Raw genomic sequence first — 21,860 nt, forward strand, 5'->3', positions numbered from 1 at the left:
GGGGCGCCTGGGTGGCTCAGTCAGTTGAGTGTGCGACTTCGGCTCAGGTCATGATCTCACGGTCTGTGAGTTCGAGCCCTGTGTCGGGCTCTGTGCTGACAGCTCAGGGCCTGGAGCCTGCTTCGGATTCTGTGTTTCCCTCTCTCTCTTCCCCTCCCCTGCTCATGCTCCGTCTCTCTGTCTCAAAAATAAATAAAAACATTAAAAATAAATAAATAAATAAATAGGTGATGGGCATTAAGGAGGGCACTTTTCAGGATGAGCACTTGGTGTCATATATAAGAGATGAGTCACTGGGTTCTACTCCTGAAGCCAAGACTACACTGTATGTTAACTAACTTCAATTTAAATTAAAAAAAAAAATCAGCAAATGAGCCAAGTACATGAAGAGATATTTCATCAAAAAGGATATAAAAATAGCAAATAAGCACATGAAAAGATGTTCAACATCATATGCCATTAGGGAAATGCAAATTAAAACCATAATGAGATCTCACCTTTCAGAGCAGATAAAATAATAGCAATAACACCAAATACTGATGAAGATGGGGAGAAATTGGATCATTCATAGTTGTTGGTGGGAATGTAAAATGGTACAGCACTCTGGAAACAGTCTGGCAATTTTTGTTCATGTGTATTTATTTATTTTTGAGAAAAAGAGAGCACAAGAGGGGGAGAAGCAGAGAAGGAGAGAGAAACACAGAATCTGAAGTTAGCTCCAGGCTTTGAGGTGTCAGTACAGAGCCCAACGCAAGGCTCAAACTCATGCACTGTGAGATCATGACATGGGCCGAAGTTGGATGCATAACCGACCCAGCCATCCAGGCACCCCAGCAATTTTTTAAAATACTAAACATGCAACTACCATACAATCCAGCAACTGCTCTCCTGAGCATAAAAACATATGTTCACACAAAAACCTGTATGTGAATGTTCAAAGAAGCTTTATTCACAAGAGCTAAACACTGGAAACAATTCAGATGTCTTTCATTGGGTGACTAGTTAAACTTTAGTATATACATTCATACCATGAAATACTACTCAACAATAACTTTTAAAATGATTGATACAACAACTTGCAATAAATCTCCAGAGAACTATGCTGAGTGAAAAGAAACAATCACCAAAAGTTACATATTATGTTATTCCACTTATACAATATCCTTGAAATAACAAAATTATAGAAATGGAGAATAGACTATTGGTTGCCAGGGGTTAAAGATGTTGGTTGGAGGAGGGTTATGAGAAAGAAATAGGTGTGATTATAAAAGGACAGTATGTGGGATACTTGTGGTAATGAAAATGTTTTGAAACTTGACTGTATCAATGTCAATATCCTGCTGAGAAACTGTTCCATAGTTTTGCAAGGTGTTACTACCAGGGGCAATGACGTAAAGAGTACTTCCAAGTACATGTGAATTTACAATGATCTCAAAATAAAAATTTTCATTAAAAATTTATATAATGCTCCCAAAGATAAGTGATATATATTTTTTACTTTGGTGAGGTAATGAGCTCACAGATCAGTAAGGAAGACAAGTATTCGAGTCAAAAATCACAATTCATTATGATAATAGCTAATAACAGTCAAAAGTCATAATTCATTATAAGAATAATGTCTAATAATTATATAAAATTTACTGTGTACCAAACAGTGTCATAAGGTCTTTACCTATATTAACTAATTTTATCTTCACAACACCCCTATGAAGTAGGCATTATTACTATTTTGTGGATGAAAAAACTTAAGTACCAAAATGTGTGATGACTTGCACAAGGGCACACAACTTGTAGCTAACTAGCACTATAAAAATTATATACAATGTTATATGTAAAGTATAGAGAGAAAAGAGATTGGAGTGACTGACTGTATCCAAAGGGATTAGGGTAAACACAGAAAGTTTCATAGAAGAATTGAACCTTGATAAACACTAAGGAGTTTATCTGGAATTTTATTTATTGTTTTTTTTTAAGTTATTTATTTATTTTGAGAGAGAGTGTTTGCGAGTTGAGGAGGGTCAGAGAGAAAGGGAGAGCAAGAATACCAAGCAGGCTTTGTGCTGCCAGCACAGAGCCTGACATGGCGCTTGGTCCCACGAACCATGTGATCATGACCTGAGCCAAAACCAAGAGTCGGACACTTAATCAACTGAGCCACCCAGGCGCCCCAGGAGTTTTTCTGGAATTTTAGACAATATATAAAAATTTCAGTAATATAAGGTAAGAAAATGCTACTAAAGAAAAGTCATATATGTTTCCTGGCTTATGTCTTCTCCCGCATAAAATAACTAGTTTGGATTATGTTATCTCTAATGTCCCTCCTAACTCCTACAGTCTATGATTCTATGCTGTTAGTGTAGAAAATTTAACAAATTATTGGGACCCTGTATGTATACTCTTTGTTTCTTGTCTCAATCCTATTCTAGAATAATTTAAGGGCAACGTGTCAGTGTGTTCAAGACACATGGGTGTAGCTATTGTCAATTATAAATGAAATACCATTTGATACAAATGTAAAAGGCTTTGGAGTTAGCTGGGGAAAACAACCCACCATTTATATTATAGTTTCTATGGGAAAATAACTTTCAAACTAAATATGGTATATAAAGCAATTGTTTTAAAATTGTGCATGGCCTGTTCAAATGTATTCTAGTATGTCTGTTCAGAAGAAAAGAAATAGTTCCTTTAAAAAATTAGAATCAGGCTTGGAAGGGGCTGTAGGTCTTAGAGAAAAGTTAATGAATAATCTTTTGTGTCTGATGCCAATTAGCTTTTACAACAGTTTCAGCCTCAAAGAACAGGAAGCAGCAGAGAAGAATTCAAAGAAGAATTTCCATCCAGACTGGAAAACAGCAGCAGAGGGTAATCCTAGGAAAATACGGCATATGTAAACAGAATCATTTCCCTTCTTTCTGGTTTAGACTGGAAAAAAGCAGGATGCTGAAAGATGCTAGGAAGGAAGCAAAACCTGAGCGAGGGGAGCAGAAGAGACACAGCTTCTAGTGAGACCCAGTAGCATAACAGCAACTGGGAGCAGTACTTTCTCTTACCTTTTCATTGCTACTAATGAGAAGAAAAGTCAGAATTCTTGTAATGCCAGAGTAAAGCCAAGGTTAAATCACAACAGTGGAAGATTTCTTATGATGAAGCATGCAAGTGTGTTGAGGTGTTTTATTCAACTGTGCTCTGAATTATGTTTTATACTGAAGCTGCAGGTAATATATTGACTACACCACATGTGTTGTTTATATTTATAGTTTAAGACACTTTTCTAAACTTTCTTATATTCAACTGCCTACTTGACTGTTACCACTTAATGTCTCACAAGCACATCATACTTAACATATCTGTTCTACTGATCTCAACCTGTGCCTTCTCTTACCCCTACTCCTAACACAGCTTCCCTCCAAAAAGAGCCGACAACACAGGATACAAAGGATTATAAAAGACTACTACAAAAAACAATATGCCAACAAATTGGACAAACTAGAAGAATAAATAAATTCCTAAAAATATAAGATCTTCCAAGACTAAATCAGGAAGAAATAGAAAATCTAAACAGACAATTTACTGGTAATAAAATTGAAACAATATTGAATAAAAAAACTCCCAACAAACTAAAGTCCAGATGGCTTCAAAACTGAATTCTATCATTTTCTTCTACCAAACATTTAAAGAAGAGTTAATGCCTATATTTCTCAAACTATTCAAAAAATAGAAGAGGAAGGAATGCTTCCAAATTCATTCCAGGAGGACAGCATTACCCTGATACCAAAACCAAAGAGAACTATGAAGAAAGAAAATTGCAGACCAGTATCTTTGATAAGCATAGATGTGAAAATCCTCAACAAAATATAAACAAACTGAATTTTTAAATTATTAAAAGGATCATTCACCATGATCAAGTTGGATTTATTCCAGAGATGCAAGACCCAAAAATCAATCAACATGATACACCACATCCACAAAATGAAGGATAAAAATCATATAATCATTGCAATAGATGCAGAGAAAGCATTTGACAAAATTTAACATCCATTCACAAAAACTCTCAACAAAGTGGATTTAGAGAGAACATACCTCAACATAATAAAGGCCGTCTGTGACAAGCCCACAGCTAACATCATCCTCAAAAGTCAAAAATTAAAAGCTTTTCCTCTAAGATCTGGAACAAGCCAAATATGCTCACTCTTGCCACTCTTACTCGTCATAACACTGGAAAGTCTTAATTAGACAAGAAAAAGAAATAAAGGTATCCATATTAGAAAAGAAGAAGCAGGAGCACCTGGGTGGCTCAGTTGGTTGAGCGTCTGACTGCAGCTCAGATCATGATCTCACGTTTGTGGGTTCCAGCCCCACATCGGGCTGTTGCTGTCAACACAGAGCCTGTCTCGGATCCTCTGTCTCCCTCTCTCTCTGCCTCTTCCCTACTCTTTCTCTCTCTTTCAAAAATTAAATAAATAAATAAATAAATAAATAAAGCAAAACTGTTTCTATCTGCGGATGACATGATATCATATATAGAAAACTCCAAAGACTCAAAAAAAAAAAAAAAAACTGGGGCACCTCAGTGGTTCAATTGGTTAAGCATATGACTCTTGATCTCAGCTCAGGTCTTGATCTCAGAGTTAGGAGTTCAAGCCCCATGTTGGGCTCCACACTGGGTATGAAGCCTACTTAAAAAAAAAAAAGAGGGGCGCCTGGGTGGCTCAGTCGGTTAAGCATCCGACTTCAGCTCAGGTCATGATCTCACGGTCCGTGAGTTCAGGCCCCGCGTCGGGCTCTGTGCTGACTGCTCACAGCCTGGAGCCTGTTTCGGATTCTGTGTCTCCCTCTCTCTGACCCTCCCCCATTCATGCTTTGTCTCTCTCTGTCTCAAAAATAAATAAACGTAAAAAAAAATTTAAAAAAAAAAGATGTGACTCACCCCAACCCCCCAAAAAAGACTCCAAACAACTGTTAGAACTAAACACATTCAGTACAGTTGCAGAATACAAAATCAAAATACAAAAATCAGCTAAATTTCTATACATGAAATAAAGAGCTACCAGAAAGAGAAATTAATAAAGCAATCCCACTTACAACTACACCAAAAAGAATAAAATACCTAGAAATAAACTTAATCAAAGAGGTGAAAAACTTACACAACAAAAACTATAAGACACTGATGAAGAAACTGAAGAAGATACATATAAAGTAAAGATATTCCATGCTCATGAATAGGAATAATTAATACAGTTAAAATGTCCATATTACACACAGCAATCTACAGCTTCAGTGTAATCCCTACCAAAATTCCAATGGCATTTTCACAGAAACAGAACCAACAATCCTAAAACTTGTATGAAACCACAAAAGCCAAAAACAATAGCAAAAGCAACAGCCAAAGCAATCTTGAGAAAGAAAAACAAAACTGGAGGCATCACAGTTCTTGATTTCAAACTATATTACAAAACTAGTAAAAAAAAAAAAAAAGCTATGATAATCAAAACAGTATGGTATTGGCATCAAAACAGCCATACTGGGGCCCCTGGGTGGCTCAGTTGGTTGAGCATCCAACTTCAGCTCAGGTCACATCTCACGGTTTGTGAGTTCAAGCCCCACATTGGGCTTAGCTGCTGTTGGTGTGGAGCCCGCGTGTCCTCCTCTCTCTGCCCCTCCCCTGCTTGTGCCCTCTCTCTCTCTCTCTCAAAAATAATAAACATTTTTTTAAACAGTCACATAGATCAATAAAACAGAACAGAGAGACTAGAAATAAACCCACACATATATGATTTATTTATGACAATAGAGCCAAGAATATACAATAGGGAGAGAGCAGTTTCTTCAAATAAATTATGCTGGGAAAACTGGACAGCCACATGCCAAAGAAAAAGAAAGAAAGAAAGAAAGAAAGAAAGAAAGAAAGAAAGAAAGAAAGAAAGAAAGAAAGAAAGAAAGAAAGAAATTGGACCACTATCTTACACCACGCACAAAAACTAACTCAAAATGGAACGAAGACTTGAATGTACAACCTGAAACCATAAAAATCCTGGAAGAAAATATGGAGATGAGCTCCATATAAGAAGAAAATATGGAGCTAGATATCAGGCTCCACAATAATTTTTCAGATTTGACACCAAAAGTAAACACAACAAAAGGGAAAATAAGCAAGTGGGATTATATCAGACTGACTGGATGGCTCAGTCGGTTGAACTCCTGACTTTGGCTCAGTCATAAGCTCATGGTTCTTGGGTTTGGGCCCCACATCGGGCTCTGTGCTGACAGCTCTGCTTTGGATTCTGTGTCTCCCTCTCTTTGATCCTCCCCCACTCACGCTCTGTCTCTCTCTCACGCTCTTAAGAGATTAAAAGAAATTTTTTTAAGAATTCTAAAAAAATTTTTCTAAAAAAAAGTGGGACTATATCAAACTAAAAAGCTTCTGCTCAAAAAGGAAACAATCAATAAAATAAAAAGGCAAACCTACAAAATGGGAAAGAATACTTGCAAATCACATCTGATAAGCAGTTAATATCTAAAATATATAAAGCACTCATACAACTCAACAGCCAAACAAACAAAAAGATTAAGAAATAGGAAAAGAAGTTGAATAGACATTTTCCAAAGAAGACATACAAATGGCCAACAGGTACATGGAAAGGTATTCAACATCACTAATAATCAGGGAAAGGTAAATCAAAACCACAATGAGATACCACCTCCACCTACTAAAATGGCTATTATCAAAAAGACAAGTGTTGGCAAGGATGTGGAGAAAAGGGAATCCCTGTGCATTGTCGGTGGGAATATAAATTGATACAGCCAGTATGGAAAACTATTTTTTTTAATGTTTTTATTTATTTCTGAAGAAGAGAGAGAGAGAGAGCACGAGCAGGGGAGGGGCAGAGCGAGAGGGAGACACAGAATCTGAAGTAGGCTCCAGGCTCTGAGCTGTCAGCACAGAGCCCAATGCGGGGCTTGAACTCACGACCGTGAGATCATGACCTGAGCCGAAGTCAGACGCTTAATGGACTGAGCCACCCAGGCGCCCCCAGCCACTATGGAAAACTATATTAAAGCTCCCCTCAAAATTAAAAATAGAACATATGATCCAGCAATTTCACTTCTGGGTATATTATCTGAAGGATATGAAATCACTATCTCTCAGAGATATCTCCCATGTTTACTGCAGCATTATTTACAATGGCCAAGACATGGAAACAACCAAAGTGTTCACTGATAGATAAATGGATAAAGAAGGTGTAAGATATACATACAAATATACAATGGAATATTATTCAGCTTAAAAAAAGGAAATCCTGCCATTTGTAACAACATGGATAGATCCTAAGTGAAATAACACAGAGAAATACATATACTGTATGATCTCACTTACATGGGAATCTAAAAAAAAAATACAAACTCAGAGGTGCCTATCTAGCTCAGTTGGAAGAGCATGCAACTCTTGATTTTTGGGGTCATGAGTTTGAGCCCCATGGTGGGTGTAGAGATTACTAAAAACTAATTTTTCAATTAAAAAAAATAAAACAAACTCCTAGATATAGAGAAACAGATTGGTGGTTGCCAAAGGTAAGGTGTGGGCAAGTGGGTAAAATGGGTAAAGGTGATCAAAGGATACAAACTTCCAGTTGTAAGATAAATAAGTCCTGGGGATGTAATGTACAGCATAATGATGATAGTTAACAATATTTTAGTTAACAATATTAGTTAACAAATATGATAGTTAACAATATATTTGGAAGTTGCTAAGAGAGTCAATCTTACAAGTTCTCATCACAAGAAAAAAATTTGTGTAACTATGTGGTAATGGATGTTAATTATAAACATATTGAGGTAATAATTTGGCAATATATACATATTTCAAATCATATTGTATATCTAAAACTAATACAATATTACATGTCAGTTATATCTCAAATAAAATGAGTCTCTTATAGACAGCAAAAAAAATACCATATGATCCAGCAATTACACTTCTCAAAGGGGTATCTGTATACTCATGTTCATAGTGGTATTATTCACTATTGCTAAAACATGGGTAAGTATCCATCAAGCAAAATGTAGATATACATACAATGGGATATTACTCCGTCCTAAAAAGGAAGGAAAGTCTGCAATATGCTACAAATGGATGAACCTTGAAGATGTGCTAAGTAAAATAAGCCACTGACAAAAATACAAATACTGTATGATTTCACTTACATGAGGTATAAGTCAAAATGACAGAGACAGAAAATAAAACTTTGGTTGCCAGGGGCTAGAAAGATGGGTGGAAGGGCAGCTTTGTTTAATGGGCATAAAGGTTTCAGTTTTACAAGCTGAAAAGATTTATGGACATGTATGGCTGAGGCAGTTACACAACATTATGAATGTATTTAATACCACTGAACTATATACTTAAAAATAGACAGTAAATTTTATATTATATGTATTTTACCACAACAAAAAATTTTCAATTAAAAAAAAAGGAAGGAGAAATTACGACAATTACATATAAACAAAACAAAATTCACTGCTAGCAAATTTGTTCTATAAGACATGGTAAAGGGGTCCTGGGTGGCTCAGTCAGTTGAGCATCCAAATCGATCTTGGCTCTGGTCATGATCTCATGTTTCATGAGATTGAGCCCCATGTCATGCTGATAATGGGGAACCTGCTTAGGATTCTCTCTCTCCCTCTCTGTCTGCCCCTCCCCTGCTCTTTCTCTCTCTCAAAATAAATAAATAAACATTAAAAAAAAAGATACAGTAAAGGGAGTTCTTTAGATTAAAATGAAAGGACACTGCATATTAATTCAAATGAACCAAAGTAAAAAAGCACTGATAAAGGTAACTACATAGGTAAATATTAAAAGCAATGTAAATGGACTTTTGCTTATATACTGTATTTAGATGGCAATACTACCCATATTGATCTATATATTCATTGTAATACCTGTCAAAATTTCAGCTGTCTTTTTTGGAGAAATAGACAAATTTTACTTTAAAATTCATGTAGAAATGCAAAGCACCCCCAATAGCCAAAACAATCTTGAAAAAGAACAAAATTGGAAAACTCACACTTCTCAATTTCAAAATTTACTACATAGGTACAGTAATCAAGACACTGTGATTCTGACAAAAAGACAGGCATTTGTTTAAATGGACTAGAACTGAGAGCATAGGAACCAACTCACATTTATGGTAAACTGATTTTCAACAAAGGTGCCAAGACCATTCAATGTGGGAAAAAATAATCTTTTTCTATAAATGGTACTGGGAAAAATATATATACATGCAAAAGAATAAAGTTAAACTAAACCCTTATACCACATACAAAAACTAACTCAAAATGAACCACAGACCTAAATGCAAAAGCTAAAACTCTAACATCCTTTTTTTTTTTTTTACAGTTTATTTTTGAGAGAGAAAGAAAGAGAGTGTGTGTGTGAATGGGGTAGAGACAGAGAGAGGGGAGAGAGTATCACAAGCAGGCTCTGCACTGTCAGCACAGAGCCCGATGTGGGGCTCAAACTCACGAACCATGAGATGATGACCTGAGCTGAAGTTGGACACTTGACTGACTGAGCCACTCAGGTGCCCCGAAACTCTAACACTCTTAAAGGAAAACAGAGAAGTCTCTGTGACCTTGGCTTAGGCAATAATTTCTTAGATATGACACCAAGAGCACAAGCAACAAGAGAAAAAAAAGTAAGCAAATGCACTTCATCAAAATTAAAACCTTTTTGGCTTCAAATGATACTATTAAGAAAGTGAAAAGACAACACATAATGGAAGAATTCTTTGTAAATCCTAGTTCTCATAGGAAATAGAATATATGTACCCAGAATATATGAAAAAATCTTACAGCTCAACAATAAAACAACAAATCGATGCTAAAATTGAGCAAAAGATTTATGTGAATACACATTAACAGATATTTGTATATCTTCTATACAAATAGAAATAAGCACATGGAAAAAATGCTCAACATTATTAGTCATGGGAAAATGCCAAACGAAATCACAGAGACCACTTCACATCCACTAGGATGACTAATATTAAAAGACAGCCAATAATAAGTGTTGACAAGGATGCAGAGACGGTGGAACTTCATACAATGCTGATGGAAATGAAAAATGCTGTAACCACTTCCAAACACTGGCAGTTTCTGAAAATGTTAAATACAGAGTTACCATATTGATCCAGCAATTCTACTCCTAGATATCTACCCAAGAGAAATGAAAACATATGTTCACATAAAAATTTATATATGAGTGTTCATAGCAACATTATTCATAAAAGCCAAGAAATGACTACAAGCTAAATGTCCATAAACTGATGAGTAGATAAACAAATGTGATACATTCGTATGATGGAATGTTATCTGGCATTAAAAAAGGAATGAAGTATTGCTACAACATGAATGAACCCTGAAAATATTGTGCCAAGTGAAAGAAATCCATCACAAAGGACTACATATTATATCATTCCATAAATAAGACATGTCTAGAAAAGACAAATCCACAGACAGAATTTAGATTAATGGCTGCAAGTGGGGTAGTATTGAGAGTAACTGCTAATAAGCATAGGGTTTCATTTTTAGGTGACAAAATGTTCTAAAATTAGTGATGATGGTTGCACATCTTTGTGAATATACTAAAACTCAATAAACTGTACACTTAAAAATAGGTGAGTTTTATAGTATTTGAATTATATCTCAATAAAGCTGTTATTTTGGGGGGCAGTCAGTTAAGTGTCCAACTCTTGACTTTGGCTAAGGTCATGATCTCATGGTCATGAAATTGAGTCCCAAGTTGGGCTCTGCACTGGGTGTGGAGCCTGCTTAAGATTCTCTCTCTCCCTTTCCCTCTGCCCGTCCCCTCCATGCTCGCACTCTCTCTCTCGCCAAAAGATAGATAGATAGATAGATAGATAGATAGATAGATAGATAGATAATAAAGCTGTTATTTCTATTGAGAGAGAATCTTAACAAGAGCCAGAAAAATAAAGAGCAAAGATAAAAAATAACAGTAGCTTTCTTAACAGAAACAATGCATACCAGAAGAGAATGGAAAAACATCTTTAAAGTACTGAAAGTGGGGGGAAAAAGTCACCTTTGATTCTATACCCAACAAAAAATATCTTTCAAAAATAAAAGTGAAATACTTTTACAGACTTACAAAAGCTAAAAGAATTCAGCAGCAGAAATTTTAAATGAAGTCCTTCAGGCAGAAGAAAAATTATAGCAGATTAATAACAAAGTGCACTAGAAACTAACAATGTAGATAAATTTAAAAGATTTCATTTTTTATTTAAATCTCCTGAAAATACAATTGACTGTTCAAGGAAAAAACAATAACAATGTTACCTATACATATGCTATAAAATTTATATTGTAGGTAAAATGTAAGAAAACAATTTTGCAAAGGCTGGTGGGGAAGAAATGGAAGTGTATTGTGGAAAGGTTATAATCCTATAAGTAGCAAAATATCACTTGAAAGTAGATCATGTTAAATTAAAGATATGACCAGATGTTGGCAAACTATAGCTTGCAGGCCAGATGTGGCCTGCTACCTGTTTTCATAAATTAAGTTTTATTGGAACACAGCCACAGTCATTCATTTACATATTGTCTCTGGCTGCTTTTGTAAAACAACATAGGGGTCAAATAGTTATAACAGAGATAGGTATAGTCCACCTAACCTAAAATATTTACTATATGGACTTTAATAGAAAAAGTTTGCTGATCTCTCATATATACTATATACACCCTCAAACAAGCACAAAAAGATTTACAGCTAATAAGCCAAAAAAAGAGATAAAATGGAAACATAAAAGATATTTACCCAAAAAGGAGGTAGAAAAATAAGAAAAAGAGAACAAAATATTGATGGGACAAATAGAAAATAGCACTTAGTAGATTTAATCATAACCATATCAATAATCTTCAATAAATGGTCTAAATATCCTACTAAAAAGGCAAAGACTATCAGATTGGATAAAAAAGTAAGACTCAACCATATGCTGCCTTCAAGAAACCCATTAAAATATATATAAATAGGTTAAAACAAAATGATAGGGATTCTGGAGCTGGGTAAAGATAGACTAAGCATACTTTATCTCTCCTACTGAAATGCAGCTGCAAAACCTGGACAGAATGCATGTAATAGTATTTCAGGACTGTGAAAAGTCACTATTAAGCAGGCAGACTGGGGAAGACCAGAATTCTAAGATATCTGTTTTTTTTCCCCCTCTAGTATCCTAAAGCCTGAATTCAACACATCAAAAGAAATCTATCAGCGAACACTGGGGTGCACCTAGAGAGAGCTCCAAGAGAAGCCCTTTTGTTTTGGCTCAGAGCAGAAAAGGAAACTCCTAATACTCAGAGAGTGTGAAAATCCTCCATTTCTTCTCTTTCTTTTCTCTCTCACACCCCAACCCCTAGGCAATCGTACACTGACAGTAGTGAAGGCGGTGGCAGCAAAACTAGTGATACTAAGAATTATCAGAAGCCAAAACTAAAGAGAAGGACCTTCCTATTTGGTAGAAGCTGTGGTTCTAACAGGGTGGGACAAACCCCCATTGTTTTTCCTTTTTCTGTTCTCACGCTGCTTGGACCTGGATGTGGAAACATATAGCAGAAAAGGGCTAACGAGTGCCTCAGATTTCTGGCTGCAGAACAGAAAAGTAGAGTCCCAGAGAACCAGGAAGATCACTGAGATGGAGGAACTGAGAAGAGTAACCCCATAAAGGTTTATAAACTCATGGGCTCAGCCCTAAGCTAAAAACATGTGGACCTGATCCCATTCAGCATACCAAAGACTTTGAGAACTGAACTAATAAACAGACCACTGCCCAAGTTCCAAGTTGGTCACTGAGTGGCACACATACTTGCTTTAAAAACTGTTTAAATTTTTAAACAGTTTAAAAAACTGTTTAGAAACTAGAATCATTGTCAGGTTATTCCACAGAATCCTGGTTGGAACTTGAGGCCCAAACCTAAGTTAGGATATCGACATTCTCCATAAAATTTAAACAAGATCCAAATGACTATAAGAAGCTCACTTCAAATATAATGGTACAGAAAGATTAAAAGTAAAAAAAAAAAAAATGGAAAATATACTTTGAAACACTAATGAAAATAAAGCTGGAATGGCTATAGTAAATATGAGACAAGGTAGACTTTGGGGAAAAAAAATCACAGACAATGAAGAATATTATGTAATGATGAAAGGTTCAATTCACCAAGAAAACAACAATCCTAAATGTGTATTCACCTAACAGTGCTTCAAAACATACAAAATGAAAAATGGAGAGATATACACAAATTCATAATTTTAGCCAGAGGTGTCCACACTCTTCTATCAGTAATAAACAGAACTAGTACAGAGAAAATGTGCAAGATATAGACAGCTGAACAACACCACCAACCAACTGAATGTAACTGAGATTTTTAGAATAGCACTCAACAACAACAAAACACACATTCTTTTTCAAAAACGTGTGGAACATTCATATCCAGGGTCATAAAATAAACGTTAACAATTTTTTAAAGAATTGAAATTATACAAAGAATGTTTTTATATAATGGGATTAAATTAGAAATCAATATAGAAAGATAACAGGAATATAGTACGGTGCCTAAGTGGCTCAGTTGGTTAAGCATCCGAATTTGGCTCAGGTCATGATCTCCCAGCTTGTGGGTTCAAACCCATCAGGCTCTCTGCTGATAGCTCAGAGATTGGAGCTTGTTTCCCATTCTGTGTCTCCCTCTCTCTCTGCCCCTCCCCAACTTGTGCTCTGTCTCTAAAAAAAATGTTTTAATGTTTTAATGTTTTATTTTTGAGAGAAAGAGAGAGAGAGAGCGCATGAGCAGGGAGGAGCAGAGAGAGGAAGACACAGGACTGGAAGCTGGCTCCAGGCTCTGCACTGTCAGCACAGAGCCCAAGGTGGGGTTCGAACTCACTACTGTGAGGTCATGATCCGAGCTGAAGTTGGAGGCTTAACCGATTGAGCCACCCAGGTGCCCCACAAATAAAAATATTTTATAAAAAATAGGAATATAGTCAATAATACTGAAATAACTTTGTATGGTGACAAAAAGTAACTACACTTATCATGGTGAGCATTTCATAGTATATATATACTGGTGACTCTTGAACAATATAGGTTTGAACTGCATGGGTCCACTTACACAAGGATTTTTTTCAACATATGCTGAAAAACATTTTAGAGATTTGCCATAATTTGAAAAAACTCAAAGAAGAACTGCATAGCCTAGAAAAACTAAAAAAAAAAAAAATTAAGAAGTTAGGTATGTCATAAATATAAAACATATGTAAATACTTGTCTGTTTTATCATTTACTACTATATAATACACATAAATCTATTATAAAAAGTTAAAATTTATCAAAACTTAAGCACACACTTACAAATTATATATGGTGTCATTTGCAGTCTAGATAAATGTAAGCAAATGTAAAGATAAAGGATTAAATCATAACTGCATAAAATTAATTGTGGTCCATATTGCTACTGTGACAATTTCATAGCCACCTCCTGTTGCTCTTGTGGTGAACTCAAGTATTGCAAGTACCTACTTAAAACACCATGTGACACTAATCACCACAGTGTGAGCAGTTGATTTCTCTAGTAAACTGCATGTATTGCAGTAAAGAGTGATCTATCATGGTTCTCACATATTTTTTATTGTGTTTAGTGAAATATCATAAAACTTGAGTAACACAAAGTGCCACTAGTGATGCTGGAAGTGCTACCAAGAAGCAGAGAAAAGTCATGAGGTTTTAGGAAAAAGGTGAATTGCTTGATATATACCAGAGATTAAGATTAGCAGCTGTGGTTGTCTATCATTTCAAGATAAATGAATCTGGTTAAGGACCATGGGAAAAAAAGAAAAGGAAATTCATTAAGTTGTTGCTGCAGTTATACCAGCAGGTATGAAAACTTTGCACTTTGTGCAAAATATCTTTTTACCTCATATTGAAAATGTAGCTTTTATGTGAGTGCAGGACTGCTAAAGAAAGGCCTACCTATAAGCCTCTAACATGATTCCAGAAAAGTGAAGTCATTATATGACAACTTAAAGCAAAAAGGTGAAGGATCTAAACCTGGAGAATTTAATGCCAGCAAAGGTTTGATAATTTTAGAAAGAGGTTTGGCCTAAAAAATGTCAAGGTAACAGAAGAAGCAGCAGGTAAGTTCCTAGACACCACTGAAATAATCATAGAGGAGAAACCATATCTACCTGAACAGGTTTTTAATGAAGACAAAGTGCCTTTTTCTGGAAAAAAAAAATGCCACAAAGGACATTTATTAGTAAGAAACAGAAGTAAGCACCAGGATTTAAGGCAGGAAGAGATAGGCTAACTCTACTGTTTTGTACAAATGTAGTCAGGTTTATGATCAGGACTGCCCTTATCTATAAAGTTGCTAACCCCCAAGCCTTGAAAAGATAAACACCAGCTGCCAGTCTTTTGGTTATTCAACAAGAAGACCTGGACAATGAGAACCCTTTTTCTGGATTGGTTCCATCAATGTTTTGTCCCTGAAGTCAGGAGTACCTTGATAGTAAAGGACTGCCTTTTAAAATCCTTTTGAGGGACACCTGGATGGCTCAGTAAATTAAGCATCCAACTTTGGCTCAGGTCATGATCTCGAGGCTTGTGAGTTCAGGCCCGCATCGGGCTCTATGGGGACAGCTCAGAGCCTGGAGCCTGCTTCCCAATTGTGTCTCTCCCTCTCTCTCTGCCCCTCCCTCTCTCAAAAATAAACATTAAAAAAATTAAGTTAGGGGTGGTTGGGCGGCTCAGTCAGTTAAGCGTCCGACTTCAGCTCAGGTCATGATCTCACGGTTCATGGGTTTGAGCCCCGCACTGGGCTCTGTGCAGATAGCTCAGAGCCTGGAGTCTGCTTCAGATTCTGTGCCTCCCTCTCTCTCTCTGCCCCTCCCCTGCTCATGCTCTGTCTCTTTCTGTCTCTCAAAAATAAATAAATGTAAAAAATTTTTTTAATTAAAATAAAGTAAAAAATAAAAATAAAAACTTTAAAAAATTTTTTAATGTTTATTATTTATTTTTGAGAGAGACGGACAGACACAGCATGAGCAGGGGAGGGGCAGAGAGAGAGGGAGACACAGAATCCCAAGCAGGTTCCAGGCTCTGAGCTGTCAGCATAGAGCCCAACGCGGAGCTCAAACTCACGAACCGTGAGATCACAACATGAGCTGACGTCAGTTGCTTAACAGACTGAGCCACTCAGGTGCCCCTAAAATAAAATTTCTTTTCATGTTGGGCCAATGCCCCTGGCCAGCCAAAATCTGATGAGTTCAACACCAAAGGCATCAAAGTGGTCTACGTGCCCCCAAATACAACTCCAATTCAGCCTCTAGATCAGGGGTCATAAGGACCATTAAGGCTCATTATGCAGTACTCTATGGAAAAGACTGTCAACATTAAGGAAGAGAACCTCAATAGAGAGCACATCATGAATATCTGGAAGGATTACACCACTGAAAATGCCATTGTTCTTATAGGAAAAGCCATGAAAGCCATCAAGCCCAAAACAACAAATTCCTGTTGCAGAAAACTATATCCAGATCTTGTGTGTGACTTCACAGGATTTACGACAGGACCGATCAAGGAAATCATTGTGGATATAGCAAAAAAGGCTGGGGCAGGGGGTAAAGGGTTTCACGATATGTTTCTTGGAGAAATTCAAGAGCTAAGTGACACCACATAAAAGGAATTAACAGAAGACAACTTAATGGAGATGAGTGCTTCCGAACCAATATCAGATGCAGTAGTTCCAGAAAATAAATTGAAGTTAGACAATCTGGCAGAAGGGTTCCAATTATTCAAGACTACTTTTGACTTCATTTATGACATGGACCCTTGAATGATACAAGCACTAAAACAAAGCAAATGGTGGAAGAAGGATCGGTACCATATAGAAACATTTTCAGGAAAACAAAAGAGCCTGACAGAAATTATGATGTATTTCTATAAAGTTATACTGAGTGTGTTGCCTCTCCTGCTTCCCCTTCTACCTCCTCCACCTCTTCTGCCTCTGCCACCCCTGAGACAGCAAGACCAAACCTCCCTCTTCTCCTCAGCCTATTCAATGTGAAGATGATGAGAATAAAGACCTTTATGATGATCCACTTCCACTTAATGAATAGTAAATAATCATCATGCTGTAGTGTTAATAAACTTATCTGTTGTGTATGTGTGTATCTTTGTATGAATAACTGTACAGAAAGAACTGTATGGGGGTCTCCTGGGTGGCTCAGTCAGTTAAACATTCGACTTCAGCTCAGGTCATGATCTCACAGTTCGTGGGTTTGAGCCCCACGTCGGGCTCTGTGCTGACAGCTCGGAGCCTGAAGCCTGCTTCAGATTCTGTGTCTCCCTCTCTCCGTGCCCCTCCCCCACTCATGCTCTGTCTGTCTCTCTCAAAAATAAACACACACACACACACACAAAAGAATTGTATGGGATGTTTTTGTGTCATTAGCAGCAGCAGTGCTTAAGTACTGATCATGTAGAACAAACATCATATGCAAGGCTTGTATGGAAATAGCCTACCCCTACACAAGCATAAGGTAAGTGATATTTAATATAAAATTAATAATGTGTTAGTTTTCTATTTTATAATTTTACCTTCAACATTAATGTATCGTATATACATCTCTCTCTCCCCCTCACCCCTAAACTGGAGAAACTGTATGTCAGCCTATCATCACAGGTAAGTGGGTTTTTTTAATGTAACAATGTTTCCAATACTGTATTTTGAATATGACTGTGATACTGTATGCCACAAAAATTTTATAACAGGGGTGCCTGGGTGGCCCAATTGGTTAAAGGTCCTACCCTTGATTTTGGCTCAGGTCATGATCTCATGGTTTGTGCATTTGAGCCCTTTATAGGGCTTTGTGCTAACATCATGGAGCCTGCTTGGAATTCTCTCTCTCTCTCTCTCTCTCTCTCTCTCTCCCTCTCTCTCAACATAAATAAACTTAAAAAATTTTTATAACCATTCATTAGTGTACAGGCTACCATGAAGCAATCAAGTGGATTACACTAGGCTACCATGAAAAGCAATTATACTGTTTCTTTGTTACCAATGCAAGAATAAATGTGAATCTCTTCTTCACATTACCTTTTCATTTTTGATTTCTTGTGGTGAGTAATACATAGAATATCTACAGTGTTTTGCATCATGTAAAACAATATTGATGTAGGTACTGACAATTTATTTTGTAAACAGATGATATAAACTTACAGTACCATTAAATACAGTACAGTACTGTAAATGTATTTTCTCTTCCTTATAATTTCCTTTTTTTTCAACTTTTTTTTTTAAGCAAACTATACCCCCAACGTGGTGCTCAAATTCACAATTCCAAGATCAAGAGTTGCATGCTCAGGGCGCCTAGGTGGGGCTCGTTAAGCGTCCAACTCTTGGTTTCAGCTCAGATCACAATCTCGAGGTGTTGTGAATTCAAGCCCCCCATTGAGCTCTGCACTGGCAGCATGGAGCGTGCTTGGGATTCTCTGTTTCCTCTCCCTCTGCTCCTCCCCCACTTGCACTGTCTCTGTCTCTCTCTCTCAAAATAAATAAACTTAAAAAAAATAAGAGTTGCATGTTTTACTCACTGAGCCAAGCCAGGTACCCCCCCCCTGATAATTTTGAGGGGGGGCAGGGGCAGCAAGAGATGGGGGCAGAGGATCCAAAGCAGGCACTATGCTGAGAGCAGCAAGCCCAGTGTGGGGCTTGTACTCACGAACTGCGAGATCATGACCTGACCCAAAGTCAGACACTCAACCAACTGAGCCTCCCAGGCACCCCTCCTTATAATTTTCTTAATAACATTTTTTCTCTAGCTTACTTTATTATAAGAATACAATATATAATACATATATAAAATATGTGTTAATTGACTTTTTATTATCAGTAAGGCCTCCGGTGAACAGTAGGCTATTAGTAGTTAAGTTTTAGGGTAGTCAAAAGTGTAAGTGGGGGTGCCTGGGTGGCTCAGTCGGTTAAGCAACCGACTTCAGCTCAGGTCATGATCTCACAGTCCATGAGTTTGAGCCCCGCGTCAGGCTCTGTGCTAATAGCTCAGAGCCTGGAGCCTGCTTCAGATTCTGTGTCTCCCTCTCTCTCTGACCCTCCCTCGTTCATGCGCTCTCTCTGTCTCAAAAATAAATAAACATTAAAAAAAAAATTTTTTTTTAAAGTGTAAGTGGATTTTTGACTGTGCAGAGGTAGGCACCCCTAACCCTGTGTTGAAGGATCAACTGTCAAATCACTATGTTGTACACCTGAAACTAATAATATATTATATGGCAACTATACTTCAATGAATTTTTTTTTTTTAAAAAAGGAAAATCTCCAAACTCTTGGAGAGTTTAAAACAGAAACACAATAGGGAAAAATCACTGAAGCCAAAAGTTGGTTTTCCGGAGAATTAATAAAAAAGATAAACCTCTACCAAGACAGACAAAGAAAAAAAGAAAGACACAAATTACCAATTTTAGGAATGAAAGAGGTAGTATCACTACAGACCATGTAAACATTAAAAGGATTATGAAGAATGATTACATATACTTCTACACACACAAATTTGATTAAATGAATGAATCTCTCAAACACTCAAACTACTAAAACTCACCAAAGATTAAATAAGTAACCCAAATATTTCTAAATTTATTAAAGAAATTAAATATGTAGTTAAGGAGCACTGGGTGGCTCAGTCAGTTAAGCCTCCCACTCTTGATTTTGGCTCAGGTCATGACCTCCCAGATTTGTTAGATCAAGCCCAGTGTCAGGCTCAGCCAAAGCACAGGTCTGCTTGGGATTCTCTCTCTTCCCTTTCTGCACCCTCCTCCACTTGTTCAAGCTCTCTCTTTCTCTCTCAAAATAAACTTTTAAAAAATGTTTAAATAAAATGCAAAAAAAATTAAAAACTGTGCAGTTAAAAACCTTCTGAAAAATAAATCTCCAAGAACAGACGGTTTCCCAGGCATATTTTTCCAAACATTTAAAGAATAAATGGCACCAGTATTGTACAATTTCTTCCAGAGAACAGAAGTGGGAGAAACACTTCCATGCTCATGTTATGAGGCAAGCACTACTGGGTTACTAAAACCAGACAAAATCAGATAAAGGAAAGAAGAGAAAGAAGGAGAGAAGAAAACAGACCAATATCCCTCATGAACACAGACACAAGAATTCTCATCAAAATGTCTGCATACTGAATCCAGAATAATATACCACAACAAAGTGGGCTTTATCCTGTGAATGCAAGGCTGGTTCAATATTTGAAAATCAGTCTATATAATCCACCATATTAATAGTCTAGATTTAAAAAAATATGATCATACCAATTGATACAGAAAAAAGCATTTGACAAAATACAACATCCATTTATGATAAAAATAAATAAATAAAAAAGAATCTCTTAGCAAGTTAGAAATAGAAAGGAATTTCCTGAGCCTGATAAAGGGTATTATCTATAAAAACCCTCCAGCCAACATCATACCAACTGATGAAAGATTCAATGCCTTCCTTCTAAGATCCAGAAAAAAGCAAGAATATATACTTTCACTACTGATATTCAACATTATCCTGGAAACCTTAGCTGGTGCCACATGGCAAGAAAAACTGATACAAAGTCTATAGATTGAAAAGGAAGAAATACAATTATCACTTTTGAAAGGTGGCATGACTGTCTACATAGAAACTCCCAAGGAATTTACAAAAAACTGCTAGAACTACTAAGTGCATTTAGCAAGGAGTTGGTTACATGTCAACATACAGAAATCAATATTTCTTTATACTAGCAATGTATAAGTGGAAACTGAAATTTTTAAAAATAACCAATTATAAAAACTTCAAAAAAGCAAAATATGTTAAGTATGAGTCTAACAAAACATGTACAGGATCTATATGCTGAAAACTACAAAAAAGTGATGAAAGAAATCCAGAAAGACCTAAATTAATAGAGATACCTACTATATTCACAGATTCAAGACTCAACACAGTAAAGATTTCAATTTTCCCAAAACTGATATATAGGTTTAATACCAGTCAAATTTAGTAGAATTTTACTGTATTTTATTTTTGAATTTTTATTTTAGAGAGAGAGCACAAGAGTGAGGGAGGAGTGGCAAAGAGATAGAAAGAATCTCAAGCAGGCTCCACACTCAGCATGGAGCCCAACAAAGGGCTCGATCCCACAACCCTGGATCATAACCTAAGCTGAAATCAGGAGTTGGACGCTCAACCAACTCAGCCACCCAGGCACCCCTACATTTTTTTTTTAATATAGATAATCTAATTCTAAAAGGAACTGGAACAGCTAAAATAATTCTGAGAGATAATAAAGTTAGAAGAATAACACTAAGTGATTTTAAGACTTACTATAAATACAGTAATCAAGACAGTGTAGTAATGGTAATGGGATAAATACATAAATCAATAGAACAGAGAATCTAGAAACAGATCCACACAAATATGGTCAACTGATTTTTGATAAAGATGTAAAAGCAATTCAGTGAAAAAAGAACAGTCTTTTCAACATATAGGGCTGGACACTGAACATCTATATGAAAAAAAAAAAGAATCTTGACCTAAACTTCACCTTTTGTACAAAAACTGATTCAAAATAAACTACAGACTAAATACAAAAGGTAAAAGTATAAAATGTTTAGATTAAAACACTGAAAATCTTTGTAACCTGGAGTTAGGCAAAGCATTTTTAGATATGTCAACAAAAGCACAATCCATAAAAAGAAGAAACTGGTAAGTTGGACTCCATTAATATTTAAAAAATTGGGGCGCCTGGGTGGCGCAGT

This window comes from Panthera tigris, chromosome C1, assembly GCF_018350195.1.
Source record: "Panthera tigris isolate Pti1 chromosome C1, P.tigris_Pti1_mat1.1, whole genome shotgun sequence".
Taxonomy (NCBI): Eukaryota; Metazoa; Chordata; class Mammalia; order Carnivora; family Felidae; genus Panthera; species Panthera tigris.